The following is a 20707-nucleotide window of genomic DNA, read 5'->3' on the forward strand; positions in this document are numbered from 1 at the left end:
ATTTTTAAGTTTGCAGAAGTATTATAGTGCTGATACTACTGATAATGCAATTGTAAAGATATATATATATATATATATATATATATATATATATATATATATATATATATATACTATAAATATAAAATATTTTTAATATCTATAAGATTAAAAATTTTAATAATTATACAATACGCTAAACATTGAAAAACTAAAAATATGTAATTTAAAAATATAAAACTTAAAAATATATTTTTTAAATAATACTTAATATTTTTTTTGTGTGATTTAATTGTAAATTATTGATATAAGATTATGCATACAAATAAATAATAATAAGAAATAAATATTTAATTAATTTTTTGGAATAATAATTGATTTCTGTTTAATAATTACAAACATATTATTAATAATTTTTACAATATTAATATTATTGTTATATAATTATTGTTATAAATGGTGTATATATGTATATATATATATATATATATATATATATATATATGTATATTTATTTTAATAAATTGTTAAATTAAATAATGCTACTGAAATGTGCAATTGCATATATTGTATTACAAACAGAAAAACAATTATTTATTTTTTTGCGCTAGCATACCACATATAAAGTTTTAAAAAAAAAATAAAATTAAAACTTATAAACTATATAATATTGTAAACTTAACATTTCATTAACTTAACGCAAATTTAGATCTCTGCATGTATACATTTATAAAACTTATTATTTTTAACATAAGAAAATCAAAAAAGAAATATTTTTAGAAACCTATATATGATATACTATATATTTTACATACTTTGTTTTTAAAATAATACTGTATGTTTTAACTACTATTAACATTAAAGTTAAACATTTTAGAATCTTTTCGCATTGCATTTTTGTTTTACATGATTTTTTGTATTAGTCATAATAAATCATTAAACTTAAATGATGAAATGATAACTATATATATTACATTTAGAGAGAAAGAAACAATTTATCATATTATATATGCCAAACAATATTAATTGACACACTTACGAATTTGATGAAATATTGTCCTTGTCTACATCTCTCTCTTCAATGTTTCTTAATTTGTTAAAAAGTGAAAGTACTTTATATTTGGTTGCAACCTTACGTGATTTTGTACTAGAGATTGGATGAATATTCAAAAAATTCAAAATATTCAAAAACTTCTGTATAAATTTCAAAGTGCATGCGCAATGTGTAGAATATTCCATGTTAAAGACATAGTACGCAGACATCAACATTTCCAAAGCTTCATAAAAACAATATGTTCCCTCAACCTGTATTGCTTCTATAAATAAATAAAACATCCGGCTTTTCACATCATCTGTGATATACAACCAAGCACATACACATAAAAATATGATAATTACAATAATTTTAAATCTAAGATATAAAATAATATATTATCTATAATTATAGTGCATGGTGCAGCAATAGGTGCTTCAATTTCTTTCAAGGTTGTCCCCTCCTATACAATAAATTAATTACATTTATAAAATCGCGTGTGCATATAATGTAATTAACAAAGATAATTATATATATTTAAATGAGACTTACAGGATGTTTTAAATAATGAATAGAAATCTTCTTTAAACTGTTTCATTATGATTTTAATTAATTTAATCTCTATTAGCTCAGTTAATGATTTCTTTATAATTTTTAAGATGTCCATAAGTAAGTATTTTTTTCTGTTTCTTTAACATTTGTTCTTTTATTATATTTATAGAGTGTCCCATTAATTTATGATAGCCAATTTATGATGATAGAATAAATACTTTTTTTGTAAAAGTATTGATCATGAAGTCTTAATATTTTGAATTGTAGGTGATTCATGGACATTATTGAGAAATAATCTTTGTGCAGGATACGTTACTTCAAGATATAAATAAATTTTCTTTTAAGTGTCAGGATCGTTTTCTAGAGCATCTTGAAGGATTACTTGCCGTAGAAATTCAGTTTTGTCTTCTATTGTATCTTCTGTTTCTGAATCAACATAATTGTCAGGCTGCCAATTACTGCATCCAGCTTTGGCAGATAAAACTTTTCGTTGTTTTTTCAATGGTATATTTAAACTTCGACTTAAAGATCTTTTCATGTGTGGTCTATTAAGATAGCAATTTCTATCACAAAATTTTAAATATAATGTGTGACCATTTCCAAACCATTTACCATCCATATCCTTGAATGTTTGGGGATATTTTTCGATGATCTTTTTAGCTACTATTTTGAATGCTTTAGATGGAATAAATTCTTGCAAATTCCTTTCGGAAACTATACGATTTACAACAGCATGTATTATGTATTTGTTGCGATTTCCTGCTTCTAATTCTTTAAGCACTGTAGATTCCAAATTGTCCCAAGGTATACAAAAATTTGTCTAAATTTCATTGTTATCTGATTGTATTTTAATATACAGTTGTTGGCGTGTACTTGAAACTTGTCATGTACTTGATGAAGATGAGAAGATAGACATGAAATCACTATATATACTTAGAGTATCGTAGGATGCCGTACTGTGTAATTCTGTTTCATTTTGAGATGACCAAAATTCTTCTGCTTGCAATAACATCAAAATTTCGCCAGAATATATACTCCAAAATCAGAATTATATACAACATTTATTGTGCTACCCAGAAAATATACATTTGTATAAGAATTAATTATTAAAAAATATTTAATTTTGCATATGATAAAGTAATCAAAACAGTCTTTTCCTATGCAGATACACATATTTGTTTTATATGTAATGCCTTTAAAAGTAATTTGTGAAGCTATGTATTTAAAATTTTTATTCCTTTTACCATAAAAATAATCTGTTATAACGAAGGAAATATTGTCATTAACATTTTTAGGAATACATTCTTCTGCATTATCCGTTATTATCAAAGAAGAGTATATATTATCAAAGAAGAGTATGTATTTTTTGGAAGTTGATTTTGTAAAAATTGATGTTTATATGATAAAAATTTTGTTATGTTTTTATAATTTTGCGAATGCCTAATAATATTTTTAAAATATCTGTGTTTGTTTTCAAATCGTAAAGTCCATAAGTTTTAGCGGACGAAAAGATATAATTAAAGAAGGATAATGAGATATATAATGGTGCTTTGGTCTTAATTTTATGTTTAAAAAACATATTAATCTTAGCAATAAATTCATTATTTTTTTTTTTGCAATAGCAACCTGACCAAAGGATAATACACAAGCGAAAATCAAAGAGCAGATTTCTCGAAGATGCAGTATTAATAATCAAATATAATCTTCAGTATTCTTAATTGAGTCAAAGATAGTTAAAGGAAGTATTAGTAATAATCTTTTAATTTGACTTACAGTACCTACAATTTTACATGAATCTTTTATAAATGGAATACTGTTGTATTCGTTTTCATTTTTGAATTTAATTTTTTGCAATCGAGAATTTAAAAAGTTATAATTAAATCATTTCTCTTTAACGAAATATTTAATACAAAACATAAGATCATAAAGAATAATATCTTCTAAAAGATCATGAGCTATACAAGGCGGCAATCCTGGATTGCACACATAAAAATGACTAAGTTTATTCAAAGGAGAATCTTGCTTTATGCCTTTTACGATTTTCATAGTTTGTTGCGCTTGTTTTACATATAAAATGTAATTGTCTGGATTTTTATTTATATTTTTACATACATATGTTAATTGTAACTGTCTTCGAGTTCTGTCACAAAAACGGCAAAAATAAGAAATTAAAATTTTCTGTATTAATATCACCTATTTGATGACTTCCTAAATTATCGCTTAACATAGCTACAGTACCAATAAAATTAATTGATTTATCTGTTACAGAAATAACTATCCCATTTTTCTCTAAATTTCTTAAATTGTTCATTAAGTGTTCCATTACCTTTTCCCAACCAAAAAAGTGATATGTTTTTGTAGCATAGAAAAACAAGCTGTATATGTTCACCTTTTCATCTTAGATAAGCAGGTAAATTTCCAAGAATCATACATAAATCGATGAGCTTAAACTTTTTTTTGAAGCACCAAGCGGATTACATACTTCAAATCTTGATATAATATAATTTGTAATGTATTTTGATTTCCATGAAAAAAAATTGTTTTTTACTACATTACCACTTTGTATATCAGATAACACATTATTATTACAGGAATTATAAAAATTTAAGCAGAACTGTCGGATATTGAAATTAATTAATAAGACTTTTAAAGTTTGCAAAATTGGAACGTAATGGTAATTGTTTGCGATTGTTATCAAATCTTAAATTTATTTGCACGGGCATTACAATATAAAAATACTTTTTAAAATATACATTTCTTGAGTAAGTACTTCTAAGACAACCATTTACAAAATTATAAATGTTCGAAGAAAGATCATAGTTACTTTGAAACATATCTTTGATTCTTTTTTTAATATCATTTTGTAAATCAATTAAAGTAGTAATAAAATGCTGCTGAGAAAGTTCCATTACGGATGATATGCTATCTATTATAGCTTGCAAAGTACATTCTGTCACAAAATATTTTGTAATTAAATTTAAATACAATTGTGAAATAACTTTTACATAATCTACTGCATCATTGGAAAATTGATTATAAGTCTTTTTTTTCTAAAAAAGCAACACAATTGTCATTAATATTAATACAATTATCACTAGTATCATGATTTAATTCTTTATGAGCATCATCAGCAATCAATTGTTTACACAAATTCATATTTGAGTGATGTCTACTAAGATATGTGTATTCCATAATTACTGACTGTTTTAAAAAGTGTTTTATCAAAATAAGCTGAATACCCACAATATATTCCAATTTTACTTTGTCTTATATGACGATTAAAATCTCTTCTACTTGTGAAACAGACATTACAATTTTTTTCTTTACAACGGTAAATTACACTTATTTGTTTATCGCAATCTGTAATATGCTATTTAAGAACATGTTTTTTAAGTTAAAATATCTATTAAACTGTTTTCCACAACCTTTAAAAAAACATTATTTGTAAATGAGGCATGTTTTTATGAAAAGTCTAATGTTTGTTGTACAAAAAAATAGAAAGAAACATGAAATTACACATTTGACATTTTAGCATTTTCTATTGAAAAATTAATTCTTAAGTCAGAATGAAAGAAATAGTGAAATTGGTATAGAAGTAAAAGGAAAAAGAAATTGCCGTATTTAATCCAAAGAATAACTGTAACAAAATTATTATGTAAAATTACAAAAAATAATAAAATTTTTTTAATGTCGGTTTCACACATCGATATAAACATTCATCGATTTATATTGATAGTTTTAATATCATATTCAATATATAATATCATATATTGAATTTTTTCTTTGTGATATTATAAATATAACAATGTGAATAAATAAATATATTATAAAACTATGAAAAATGCACATTGTTTTTATTATATTTTATAGAAATTTTATATATATATATATATATATATATATATATAATCCTATTATATATTTATTAATTGACAGTGTTATATTTATATTTTCACAAATAGAAAAAATTTATTATATATATGATATTAAAACAATTAATATAAATCGATATATATATATATATATATATATATATATATATATATATGTATATATATATGTATATTACAGTCCGGCGTCAATCGCATCACCTTTCGTATGCAGGTAGAGCAGATAAAACTGAGGAGAAAAGTCCTGTACCATTTTTTTCTATAACGCTTAATAAGAGAGTTATTATGGAGTAAAGTCTGACCAATCATCGCTGATCTTTAGCCGGATGCACGTCAGTGAGGCGCTGTACAACTTTTCAAAACACTATAATAAAGTATTTTTAAATTAAGAATTTTTTGAATTATTTTGTATCTTAATCTGACATATTTTGGTATAAAATATAAAATATCTCAAAAATTATTTAGTGTTCGATGATTGTACCGTAATAATTTTATGTATAGAGTAATAAGATGAATCAAATGGTATAAAGAAAAAATAATTAATTGTTATAAAAAAAATATATTGCAAATAATTGCATACTTTTTTTAAAAAACAATTATTTTCTGTACACCATTTGATTCTTATTATTCTGTATCTAAAAGTATTACGATACAATTATCAAACACTAAATAATTTTCGAGATTTTTATATACTAAAATATGTCAGATTAAAATACAAAATAACAAAAAATTCGTAATAAAAAAATACTTTATTATAATGTTTTGAAAAGCTCTCGACATAAGCTATAAGAATGTGCAATAGAAAATAGAAGATCTCAGAAATTAAAGGAGTCCGCATTCACACTTCACACACGCGATATGCGCAAAATGTTATCGAGCATGTCGATGAGTGAATTGCATAGCAGCCAACGACAAAGTACAACATGGCGTCATAGTTTTACGAAGCTGGTACCAACTATTTTAAAGCGCACGTAATATCAAAACGCGTAACAGGACAAACTGCTTGGCGACAATCGTATGTGATTGATTCTTATTTTACATCCAGTAAATTAATATCGATTGTTGACAAGACAGCAGTTTATCATTTGTTCTGCTGAACATGGCAATATGTTCATTTAATAACATATACATTATTATATAAATTTTATTTCATAAATAATAACGTATAAATATATGCATAAAAATATATTTTATCGCAAATATTGAATTGTCTAAAGAGACAATTCTTAATTTAAAATTTATGCTGTAACGTAAATAACTTAAATGAGTTACATATGATTGTAAATTTATAATTTGTTTTTATTTGCATAATATATACTTATGTAAAAACATAGCTATATTGTGTAAAAATTATCATATGTTGTGTAATGTTATCGTATGCTATATAATGTTACAAAAAAATTGTAAAAAAAGATGTAAACTTACATAAATAATGAGTGTAATAATTACGCTATTAATAATGGACATGTATAAATTCATGTACTTTTACAAAAATTAGTTTTTTTACTCTTTGTTATGTAAATAATTCTTTATATTTGACAAAAAATTACGATTTAAAGTATAATTTATATAAAATCAATAAATTATATTTTTAATCTTATAATTTTCGTCATATCTATCATTAATAGTGTAATTATTACATATATTTTTTATGTAAAATTACATACTTTTTTTACAGTGTAGTTCATGGATCGAGAGAGAAAAAGAGAGAATGAGGGAGAGGGGGAGGAGGGGAAGAGGGGGGAGAGCTATTTGCAGGTATTTTTTTTACCGTTTCTCGGCCAGATACCAAATATCAAAGACGTCGTAAAAGCATCTAAAATACGTCATAATTTTTCGCGCGTCTTTTCGACTTCTGTATGTTGTACAATATAACACTTATAAAAAAAAACAACAAAGTCATACAACTGCATTTATATAAATGCATGGACGGAATAAGGAAAACATTTCTATCTTTCACGAACAAAAAATTGTCCACTATCGATTATGTATTATTCATTAAAATTTAATAAAAATTTATTTTTATTTATGTATCTCGATATATTAATAATAAAGGATATTGAATTCCGTCAGAGTATAATACATTAATATCTTTTTTTTTCATTGAAATCAGTAATTTTTTGATAAGACTATAAAATTTGAAAATTATTACACAAACGCACATCTTTTATTTTTGATTTTATATTTCTTCAATATATATAAATATTTCCATAAGATCTCTTGTATAAAAAAAGATAAAAACAATGCAAAATGAAATAGAAATTTATGGGGAGTATATAAGGATGTCCATATTCAAAATTATATTCTCTTATAATTCGATTGCTTATATCGAAACTTTCTATTAATATTAACCTCCGGCTATTGATTATATTGTTTTCAATCTAGCGCGCTACTTCTGGAAGCGGCGATAATTCTTGTATTAGCAAGTCGGATAATGCTCGTTACTGATCGATCATTTATTCCGCAGACTAATTTCATCCGCACGGATACAAGTATATTAACGCTTAAAATTGCTTTCGCACCAGGCGCGGTGAGACTTTCTATCGATACCGCGAGATTAAAACTTTCCAATCTCTTACACGTTTCATTGGATCATCGAATCATGTGACTCGCTATAAACGATCGTGAGTGATTTTACTTAAAGATTGTTTTTACATCACAAGCGAGCAAATGTCGATTAGTTTTGTTTTTTTCCTTTTTTAAATAACTCTTGTAATTTGCTAGCGAATTGGAATTAGAGTTATCATAATCATAAAATTATGGCAACATTCAATGTAAAAAAAGTCCAGGTATTATTATTTACTTGAAGCGTAATTAGTTCCAACACCTTTATCACCTCCTGTCAAATTTTCAATGAGATTCATAAGTGGTTTCGACCACAGACCTCCATATATTATATAAACAGCTAGCGATGTGACAGATGAAATTTGAGCAGTCATTTACAACTAGAGCAAACTATATATGTATATATATATATATATTTATATATATGTGTGTGTGTGTGCTCGCGCGCGCGAGTATGCGTGTGTGCGCGTGTGTGTATCTTATATGTTAGGTGCGTAAATTAATTTGATGTTTTTACCTTTAATCAATTATTTAACTTTGATTTAAATTCAAATATCTTGCTATTTAATATTTGAAGTGATAATCTTAAGGTTTAAAATGCTCTAGTAGCTGACAACATAATTTCATAAAATAATCAAACTTCACATCGAACACGATGGCATGCGACAAGCAACATATTAGACACTGCATTCTTTTTGCTTTTCAATTGAAAAAAATCATGCCGAGGCTGCAAATATGATTTGCTTTGATTTGGAGAATGATGCTATAATACATAAAATTTGTAAAAAATGATACCAAAAATTTTGGAGCGATGGTTTCTGTTTTACCGATAGAGAACATTCCGGCCTTCAGTCGGATGCTATCGTGTTCGATGTGAAGTTTGATTATTTTATAAAATTATGATTATTTTATGAAGTTATGTTGTCAGCTATTATATAGAATATTTTAAACATTTAAACCTTAAGACCACTTCAAAACTCACTAAATAGCAAGAAAATATTTGAATTTAAACCAAAGTTATAATTGATTAAAGGTAAAAGCACCGAATTAATTTGCGCATCTAATAGATTTATTTTTGTTAATTTTTATGGACAAAGGAAATACAGAACGTATTGCTATTAGTTCTAAATATATTTTCTGAGTCTCTGGACAATGAAAATAATCATTTGTAATAAAATGTTTATTACAGATTGTATCATATTTACTGGAAGTCCAATTTTCTTTTTTTATCACATTCAATTAGGATGCCAATCGATAATTATTTTTGAAGGAAAAGCTGTAATATTTAATATAAATGTTTTGATTTATAAATATTTGATGCATATTTAATAACACATAAAAATCTAGTTAAAAATTAAAAGTAATATTTAATCTAATAGAGAAAAGTGTGTAGTTAAAATTTCTAAAAAAAATAAGAGAAACAGGTTATATGTATACTTACTGAAAAAAATTGATATTTTGTTCTTTAGAATATCTACTTGAACAGTCAAATATGCTACAAATCACTGGAGTTTTTATTCTCATCTGTGCACTATTGTACATAAACTTAATATTTTTAATTTATTTTTTATTAATTATTAATTATTAATATATATTAATTAATAATTTATTAATTTATTTTAAAATGTTTTAAATGTTTAAAAATGCGTTTAAAAAAATGAATGAATGATGTTTGAATGACACGTATCAATTTCTGCGATACTCGATATGACATTCTGTCCAATTGTAAATGAGTCCCTTATTGTTTCACACGTCACTATATGAGACATAGAGACATAGTGTTAGCAGTTACATGACAGCAATCAAAATTTATAATGTTAGCAGTCTAGGTATAACATATAGAAATCTGTAGTTTTTCGACTCTCCATCGACACGCATTCGCATATCGAATACTCGACATCTCGAGAATCGACTTACCAATTTCGGAGCTAGTCGTTCCTCACAATGCAGCCGTCTGATATCGTAGGGCAGTCAATCGATCGTTATTCCCGGCTCATCTTTCCCGTCGATCGTTCTTACGAACACGTGGCTGTATATTCACGCACATTCGAAGACGATCTGACGCACACATGACACGCTCAGACGCAACCGCGATACCGGACCGCGATCGTCAAGTGCATCATCGCGCGCGATAAGCGATGCCTTAAAAAGGAGAAATTGTCGACGATATCCAGCTGGTCCCTTCAAGGTAATGTGTACCTTTCGCGATCAATCGATTGCACTCGATGATGATACGCGTGGTACGCGTATTGCGAGAGATCCACGCGCGCTTCCTCGGCACGGCGTGCACGCGGTTCGACTACCGGTCGCGCTTTGCGGATCACCTCATTGCGTCCAGCGTGGACGAGGAAGCCGAGATGGGAAGGTAGTAGGGAGCCGCCGCAAAGACAGGCGGCCTCGTGCCGCGGCAATAACCACGTGTCATCTCCCGCCAGGATTGTACGCGAGATGGATCCTCGGCATGGGAGTCCGGATCCGGCAATCCGGATACCGAGGAGTCATCGTCATCATACTCGTCCTAGGAGAGAAACCGTGAACTTTTCACGCGCTTTTCCATGCAGGAAAATAAATCTCCCCGATAGCCCCGTGGCGATTACTTGAGACGACACGCGCGCGGTAGCGAGATTTTGAATTGCGAATTAGTCGAATAGAGATTTTGACATTTGCACGAAATCCTTGCTTTTCTCTCTGATTAACGGTCTCGCGTATATAATTTTGTAACGCGAAAATTGGAATGTCATTATACGGGCTTATACCCCGAGGAAAGTTTCGCGTGCCACTTTGGCTATCATTAAATTAGACTGTAATCACAACGAAGGGGGAGTGGATGACAGGATAATGCTGATAATGCTACCGTAATGATAGATCTCTTCGAGACAAGGCAAACAAATTTATTTAAGCGACAATAAAAAGATGCTTCTTTTTCGATACCGTGCGCTTCTTCAGCCATTTTACGTAATGAAGTGAAAATGAGCTTTCCCTCTGTTCTCGACACCATTCAGCGCCCGGCACTGTCATCTTCGCGGATCCGCGTCGCGAATGAAAAACTCTTTTATTATTACGAGAACACACGATCTTACTTCTCTTATTGATTATCGATTGAAAGAAAAAAATCTCGATGATCCATTGATTAGAGATATAAAAAAAACGATTCTTCCTAATAGAAAAAAAAAACCAGTTAAAAAAAGATGTTTCTTTTCGTTGAAAAAAAAAACAAATTTTGTTTTTTTATTATTTTTTTGAATGTAATATTTTTCTTTTTTTTTTGTTAAAATAGAATTTTTAATTTAATTTTTTTTTTAAGTAATTTTAATGGTTTAATGACATTTTTGCGGCAAATCAAACACGATATGATTCGAATAATTTTCAATTAAATACATAACTATATAAACATATATAGCCAAATGAAATGCCAGCTACATTTAAAATAATAATAATTAATTCAACCTATTATTTGAAAAGTTAAAAATAATGAAAAATCAATTTTCAAGTAATCAAAATATAAAAATATTAAATATCTGAAAAAAAAAATTTTGAAAAAAAATGAAGCTTGTTTTTCTATTTTCTTCTCTATTTTGGTAAAACTCGATTATTAAATTTAACTTGCATCGACTATATAATGCCGGACGATTAATCAGGAAAAACTATCAACGTCGCCAATATAAAGAAAAGAACGCTAGATGATGAAATGCTGAAGGACTTTTTTCGCTGTCGAGTGCCACCGACACGCCGCGTGACGATAAAACCGCTGCTGAATTCCTTACGCTCGTCGTCGCAATCAGTTCAACCAACGACGCGAACGGAAAGGAGTCAACCGCGACGGGGGACGACGTAAGGCGAGAGATAATGAACGTATTTACGTATATACACGCCTGTAGAGATGTATATGCGCGTAATTGCCAGCCAGTGTATTGCCGTCCCTCTCGCTTTTGGACGAAGTGGGTCGTCCTCCTGAAGAGAACAGTCAGCGAGGAGGCCGACGATCTTCTCTCTTATGTTAGTATCTGTCAGACGCCACTCTACTTCCGCGTCAATCGTTTTCCGCGAGTCTCCGTGGACGATTCTCCTTAACTTAATTGGAAAAAACACCGGCAATAAAACCGCAACACGTTTTTCCGATTGAATCGCGAGGCATGTCCATTGAATATCATCCGATATCAGGATTGGCAAAATTCCACATTTTTTGGATAAAATCTATGCCAATGGTAAAAATCGGTATTTTTTTTCTAATTTAAATTTTATCCAATATATATATATATATATATATATATATATATATATATATATATATATATATGTAATAAATTAGGAATCATAGCAAATAAATTAGTTTTTTTGTTATATAATATGTTAATAATATTAATAATATTGTATTGTTGTTAATAATATAAGTAATATTGTTATAATGTTGAATAGTAAACACGATCTATATAGATAAAAATTTTTAATTTTGTTATTATATTTTTTCTTAAACGTTAAAAATTATTATAAAATTTAGTAACATATCTCTAAAAGTTTTTGTTTTAAATATGTATTTCACATATTAATTTTAATAAAAAAATTTTTTTTATTGATTTTAGTTTTTAAACTATTGTAATTAGTATGATTTATTAATCAAAGCAAAAATATCTTTTTGCGCATAAAATTATATAAGTATATTTTAGCATTTTTATAGTTTTTGCCAGATAGATGTTCCATTGGATAAAGAATAATAAAAACCGCAATTTATCATTTTTTTCTTCATTTACTGGATTTTTCCGGCCAACCCTGTTCGATATGATAAATCATTTAAGCCTGATACACATATCATGTATTTATATTAGACTAATCGACCAATAACAAGATCATTTTTCAAAGAATACGAAAAAGATATTAACTTAAATCTATACATACATCTAATATTCTTCTATCCATGAAAATGAAATAACTGTTCTTTATTGACGAGCTAATAAGAATGTTGTTTTTATCGCGTAATAATAATAAACGATTTGTGCGTTTCATCAAGCTGACTCATGATAAAATCATTAACAAGATAACGTGACAATTGCATTCCTTATCCTTTATATTCAAATTAAATATCTTAACTTGTAAGAGATCTTTGACCCTTTACTTTTTAATTTTGATTTAATTATATCTTCTGAAAAACTCAAGCATGCATTGCAACTAAATTCGCTTTCGACGAGACGTAAGCTTCTTAGCTCTTATGATAAAGCGAAACAGGGTCATTGGAAAGGAATACTATGGATCAGTGATTTGGACAGCCTGACGTTTCGAGAACGGAAGAAAACCATGGATTTTGACGATCACTATACAATGCTGCATTAAAATATTGTAAACGAGTAAAAATGAACAAAGCAGTCACGCAAATAAGCAATTTGTGTAAATTGACAAATTTTTTTATTTGTCAAATTTTCATTATATACGTTATAAATATTATAAATATCATGTGAACTCTTATGGTAAAAGAGATCCCCAAGAAAGACTAATCTAATCTAATCTATGTCTAAAGGTTGAATCTTTATTTTAACTAATATTACCATTATTACCTATTTTTTTCATTTTATTTACTATTCTTTATGTATATGTATATTATTATTTTTTATGCATATAAGTTCACATTTGTTGTATTACGATACAAAAATTTTAAAATTTCGATATATTTTGTAAAAAAAAAAAAAAAAAAATTAAAATTTGTTACATTAAAAAATTTTGAAATTTTGATATATTTTTTCTCTAAAAAATTCTTTAAAATTTGTCATATTAAAAAATTTGATAAAAAATTCTATGAAAATGATCTTTTGCCAAAAATTTTGACATCTTAATATAATTTAAAAAAAAAGTTAAAATTTTAAAATATCAATATCTCAAAAACTGTTATTCGTGCGCATCGTAATTTGCGGCATTTTTTTTTTTCATAAAAAATCTATTAAATATACCCATAAACTTTTATACATATATACTAGGCTATAACGGCGATGTGACAAGTGAAATCAGGGCAGCCATTTACAATTAGATAGAATATAACTAGGCAATACTTATGTGTCAATACTTATTTTTGAAGGAAAAGCTGTAATATAAATATAAATATTTTGTATATATTTAATATAAAAGTTACATTAAATATTGCAGCATTCCTTTCAAAAATAAATATCGATTGACAGCCTTTTATATTCTGACTATAGGTTACAGGTTATATTCTGCCCAATTATAAATGGCTACCTGTTATAGTCACTGTTAATAGTTTAGGATTCTAGGATATAATATAGAAATCTGTGAATACATCTATTAAATTGAAGGGAAATAACATTCTCTCCGTCACTTTTGCAAACAATGATATATTTACAAGGAGAGAATCTTAACTTTAAAAATTTCATACATAAAAATTATTTTTTAACATTTAATTATTATTATAGCAATAAAAAGCACATGATAAGATCGAATGATTTCGTCAAAATATACAAAGTTAATAATCAGTGATCAAGATTAAAAGTCAATGAAATATATAAAAAAGGAAATACAGACGTGAAGAGATTTACACCTGTATCATTGCGTTACATAGCCTATGAAAGTCACTATGGGGAGAACAAGAATAAAGTTTTTTAACGATAGAGAGAAGTAGAGATTATGGATAATTGAGTGACAGACGCAAAGGAAGGGTGGTTAATCGCGAGTGAAACTTCTACTAGGGTCTATAGACGCTCGCTCCGCTAATTAGTCGACAATTGTAGCCAAAGTAGCTTCAACAAATGTACAGTGGTACTTTCTTCTTCTCGCCGACAACAGTCCTTCCGCTTGTGAAAACGCTCGCGTTAATTAACGCGCGCGTGTGCGCATCTTTGTATTAAAATACGCTGACTAATTGCACACGTAGGCGAGCTGAGACGTATTGTTGAGCTAGATATCTCGGCAAATAGCGGGAAAGGCTCTCGCCGTATATGCTATGCGATTCAGACTGGAAATGCATATAAATACCTGATGAAACCGAGATTTTTTTTTCCAGAATGTATTAAATGGGTTATCGGGCTGTTGCTCCATAATTATACGCGGTGACACGATTAATTAAGGCGAACGGCGAGCAAAACGCTCGTGGAACATTCGATATATCATTTCTACTAACCGTTGCGATTTCTCGAGGAACAATTATCGCCCAAACAAACTCGTTCGTTCACTTCGATCGTCACGCGATCCGAAAAACCTGTCGTAAGAAACGTTTGTAATCCGATTTCGCGCGCGCGCGATGATACGCCTAACGAAATGTAAATCGTCGAAAATCCAATTTGTAATTCAAAACCACTGCCGATACGATTAATGCAATATACATAATTCCCCTCCTTCTTTTGCGTTCAGAGAAAATCGCCTCATTTAGGATGCCGTCCGTTGCTCTTCTTATCCCCTGTCACCTCATCCCTCTCTCTCTCTCTCTTCGTTGGAAATACATGCACCTCGAATGATTAACCCGTGTAGTCGGGCCTCACCACGCCGATGAAACTTAGAAAGGTTCCCTATCCCTCTTCTTTCCCCTCCTTCCCCCTTCTATCCTCCCCCTCTCCGCTACTCCCCGACTACACACTGATAAATGCCCAAAATTACTGGTTAGACTGGTATCGGGCCCGTTAATTGCCCACTCGTTTAGAGGTGCAATAAGAAGGGCAACAACGCGCGCGCGCGCAGAGGAGAGTAAACATTTTTTTTTTTTTCTTTTTTTTTAACAGCGACGGCGGGATATCACGACGTGCCGCTAATGATGCATGTTCTTGCAAAAACAGATTTTCTTCGCCCGGGATATATACACACTTTCGACGAACGGCGAACGAAAATAATGGCGGATCGTCGATTCTGCATAATAATACACTTTTTATGAGACACAATCGCGCGCATTCTTCATTTTTCTCCTCTTTAATAAAGAGCTCTGTTGAAAGACGGGGGGCTCTTTTCTTTCCTCTCCCCTTTCTTCTCTTCCCTCTCTTCTTCGCAATGTAGCGTTGACGCACAATGACGTTTTCGGCGTTATCCTTCGTTCCTAATTAATCCGTACAAACTTATACATATATGTATATATATATATATATATATATATATATATATATATATATATATATTTGTAATGAAATAGAAATTGTAACCGTTTTCATAACATATCATAGTAGACACGTTCATTATAATAATATTGATCGATCACTTTGACAGCTGAAGTTGAAACATGTAAATTTTTGAATAATTTTTGAGATGTCTTTAGTTCTCGCATCTATTATTCGTAAAAAGAATACGAAGATTCTCTACGCAATGCGTAGAGAAGCGAAAAAACATATAATGATAATGTTATTGTAAATTTATACGATAATCATAATATCATAAAAAGGACATCCCATTTATAAAGCACTTTTTTCATTTGTTATTTTGCCGTGCCCGAGGGCGCGAAATCTCAGCTCTCATTCGTAAAATATAATCGCTTCTCCGTTTAGAAACTATTACAGCCTCGACATTTTTGTATTAGCATTTTTGTCTTGAAATATTCTAAGGAATTTGCCATTAAGAGGAAGTCCGGTAGTTTTGGGACATCCGTATATATATATATATATATATATATATATATATATATATATATATATATATTTATGTGTGTGTGTGTGTGTGTGTGTGTGTGTGTGTGTGTGTGTGTGTGTGTGTGTGTGTGTGTGTGTGCGCGTGTGTATCGGAGCAAGAGATTGCCGGTACACTTATACCGACAGCTTTATAGCCAATTTTGATGGCAGCAAAGAGAAGTTTGACCGCAATCAGTGGGAGACAATACTCGCGTTTCTGGGTTTATGGATGGGAGACGGTCTTTAAATGGCTCCATGAATTTAATGACGATTCCGCGAATGTGTTTCGTTGTCGTCCGTCATTATTTATCTTCTGTTTCTGTCTCTCTCTCTCTCTCTCTCTCTCTCTCTCTCTCTCTCTCTTTCTCTCTCTCTCTCTATCTCAAATATTGGGAAGCAAAATGTCAAAATGTCAATTGGGAAATCAAATGTCACATAGACATATAGTTGCAAATGTGTCCTTGGATAAGTAATGGAATTGCAACAAAAACAGAAAATGTACAGGCATTCTCTCTTTTTTCGCGTATGCATACATTGTTAGTTTCCATGATTCAAATAATAAATAATATGTTTTTCTTAGAAAGGCAATGCTCTATCAATTCATATATGTCTATGATTTGAACTTTTTATTTTATTTTTTATTTAAACTACGGAAACTAAGAACGTACGCATGCGCAAAGAGAGAGAAAGAGAGATTATCCATACATTTCCTGTTTCTTTGCAATTTCTGTTGCAGTTCCATTACTTGCAGAAGGACACATTTTTCTTAGGAGAGGACAGGCAATACTCCATCAATTGATTATGTTATTTATCGTGAATGAATGTATAATGAATTTTATATCAAATAAAATAACACTGTGTCAGTATTTCTTCTACGTTAATATAAAATTTAATAAATAAATTTTTTTGTTATTGCAATACGAATTTATAATTTTTCAAATCATGAAAGCTAAAATGTCGTAAAAAAACTAGCGCAATAAAGAAAATTGGTATCTATACATATATTGGAAATATCCATAAGAAGAGATAAAAAATGAGAAACGATGGCATGTCGCTTGCTATTTCTTCTCGTACTTTTAAAAATAAAAAAATTGCTATTATAATATAATGGTTCGTAGATGGTTCATAGATTGTTGAGATTTTGATACTAAAAACAACAAGTAGATATTATTACAAGCTGGCTTGTGTTCGACAATCATGTAGAACCAGTCGGATTGATTGTATCAGAATCTCCGCTCCCCCTCCTATTCTGTTCCATTCATCGTATTCCCGGCTCAAAGAAGTGGGTCAGTTCGAGGTGTCCAGTTTACAAAGACAACATACAGCTGGTCCCAATAACGACTTGGCATTATTTATGACAGAATAACTGTGAAGGTTTTAACCGGAGCTTTGTGCGCATTTGATCCTTTTTTTCTCGAGTTATCTTATTCACAGAGAGTTTCTCATTTTCGTTGTTTCTTTGAGAAAATGTTTAATTGCTCAATACAAATAGAGGCATAAATGCTCTCTCTCTTTAACCTATAATTTCATATAAATAGGAAAATTGTTGATTTAACAAAACTGTGGCTTTAGGCCACTCAAATATTAGAAAGCTAAGCATCTATGGTATTTAAGTTCCATTAATCGTTTGGCTTCAGCAAGCACGGAATTTTCAAAAAATTTACCGTCTCTTGTTCTCTGTAAATTATACTTCCGTCCATAAAATGTGAAAAAAGAAAAAGGAAATATTTATTTATAATCATTAAAATAATGTGATTATAAAAAAAGACATATATGTGCAAAAATAAAATTAATAAAATAAATATTATAAATTGGATACTTTTCGAAAAATTCGAAAAGAAGATAATTTTAAGGCTAGTAAAATGTAGATATAAACATGGAGAAATACAGATTGACATGGGCATTATGATGCCCATATATCACATTGTCAATCTGTATTTCTCTATGTCAGCATCGCTGGATCTCAATACTATTTTTGTAACGACGACGCGCTCCGATGACGACTTCCTTTCAGCTACTACTTGTAAATCAAGTTGATATCCTATCCGACGGGTATCGCACCGCATCGTTTCGCTCTCGAGGTTCAATTAGAGACACACGGATTTATCATCTTGTGGCCAATTAAAACGTAGGAAACGAGAGAAGCTGCCGTTCCGTTCCGTTCTGTAAAACCGCGCGCGTCGGATCGTTCGTATGTAATGTACGACATTCAACACACCGTTCTTAATTCGCTCTCCCTATCGACTCTTTTTTATCTTAAAATAAAAGAAAGCTATATATATTTATAGTCCTCCTCTCTGTTTCTCTCTCTTTCCGTCTCTCTTTCTCTTTTCGCCGGCGTGCCGTTATTCCTCGGATTCCTTGATCCACCGTTAATGCACCGGATTTTCGGGACGCGCTAAGAGCCACGGAACACGACAAACTTAAAGCCCATTACCGACTTCTCGCTGGTCCGCTCGAAAATAATTCACGTCCTTGTTTATTTACAAGCTTTAAAAAAAATTCGTGGAGATTTAGCAACAAGAATGTTTGTTACAGCCGTCACAATAAATTACTGACTTATGGTAATTTGTAAAATGTCACATTTTGCTGAAATTGAAAAAAAATTGAAAAATTCTTTCCTTGATAGAAAAAAAAAATGGGGCGTGAGTTGTTTTACTAAAATCAATTGACTAGCATTAGATGCCATACGTGTGGCTAACCCACATTTCTAATATTTTATCTAAACAAAAAAATACGAGTTTGTATATATATATGTGTGTGTGTGTGTGTGTGTGTGTGTGTGCGCGCGCGCGCGCGCGTGTGTTTTGGTGTGGTGTGTATTTATGGTACATATGATTCTGGGCCAGTCAAATATTGAAAATTGTCGCTTATGGTTGTCGAACTTACGGTACGAGTGCCAGCTGCGAGAAAATTTCGATATTTGCGGATCAGCTGATAGTCACGTGTTCGACCAGCCGCCGCGTGTGTGACATTTCTTCGGAATATACATACGTAATGAGGATGCTCGCGCGAAGGTAAATCCAGAAGCGAAAGTTACACTCTCGCGCGAACGTATTACGCAAAATCCCCTCGACAATATAAAATCGAGAGTTCGCCGGATGAATTTTCGTAACTTCGCATTGAAGGAGCTATTAAGTTTTAGCGCTTTTGTCGCGCGCGCATGACGCACGGAAATGACCGGTTCTATTGTTCGCCACGGTTCACGCATAGCAGACTTGCAGAACGTCACGGAACGTCGCGAGAACGTTGCGCGTTTATGTGCTCGCGAAAATAAAACCGAAAAGTATGTATGCTTGCGAAATGGGAAGGAGCACAAACGAAAACGCGCTTCGATAAAATCAATGCAGGACTCTCTGCCTCTTTTCTTTTTCTGCTTTTTTTTCATTCGATTGCATTAACACTTATTCAGTGATAAACCCTTATAAGCTGAAATTATATTGTAAAAGAAATATGGAATTATATCAACAATAAATTAGTAATTATAGAATAAATAATGAAAATATTATACATTTTCATTATTCATTCTGTAATTTTGCACTTAATGTTTATACAGTTTTACATACTTTTTTTTGTAGAGTAGAAGAATATAATTTGTGACTCGCTGAAGAGGTGTCCAAGGTTATGAACGCGCATGGAGATGGGGAGGAGAAGGAAGAATCCGTGGTGTTATCAGATTGTCGGAATTACATCAATAATAAGTATATAATAAGTATTTATTCTGTGACTTTACACTTAATGTTCATATAATTTTACTTTTTTTATAGTACAGAATAATATTTCTGACTCGCCCGAAAGATCGGATTGTCCAAGGTTACGAAGACGGATGAGAGGAGGAGGAGGAGGGAGAGAGAGAGAGAGAGAGAGAGAGAGAGAGAGAGAGAGAGAGAGAGAAGTCCACGGCAATATCAGATTGTCCACCAGCAGACAATCTCCCTCCCTCTCCCTCTCTCGCGTGCAGCAATGCAATTTCGGGAATTGTAGCGCTAAGTGCCGCTCGTTGTAAAAAATGCCTGCCCCGAGGTGAGCGGTTAACGATACTCTCACAAATCGTTCGGCATTTATGCGTGAGAAACGAACGAGATAAAACAAGATTAAGGATGCCG

At 30.4% G+C, this 20707-nt stretch overlaps 1 protein-coding gene and 1 pseudogene across 2 annotated transcripts in view; both read right to left on the reverse strand.

The window, feature by feature from the left end:
* Positions 1–10313, reverse strand: part of LOC126855574 (serine proteinase stubble) — a 50455-nt gene extending 40142 nt beyond the window's left edge. For both annotated transcript variants that reach the window (XM_050603374.1, XM_050603372.1), the window contains exon 1: positions 9937–10313. The gene's annotated coding sequence lies outside the window, so the exon portion shown is untranslated. The remainder of the gene's footprint in view (positions 1–9936) is intronic.
* LOC126855705 (uncharacterized) lies at positions 1015–11037 on the reverse strand (annotated as a pseudogene).
* Positions 11038–20707: the final 9670 nt, after the last annotated feature.

Source organism: Cataglyphis hispanica, chromosome 16, assembly GCF_021464435.1.
Source record: "Cataglyphis hispanica isolate Lineage 1 chromosome 16, ULB_Chis1_1.0, whole genome shotgun sequence".
In the NCBI taxonomy this organism is placed as follows: Eukaryota; Metazoa; Arthropoda; class Insecta; order Hymenoptera; family Formicidae; genus Cataglyphis; species Cataglyphis hispanica.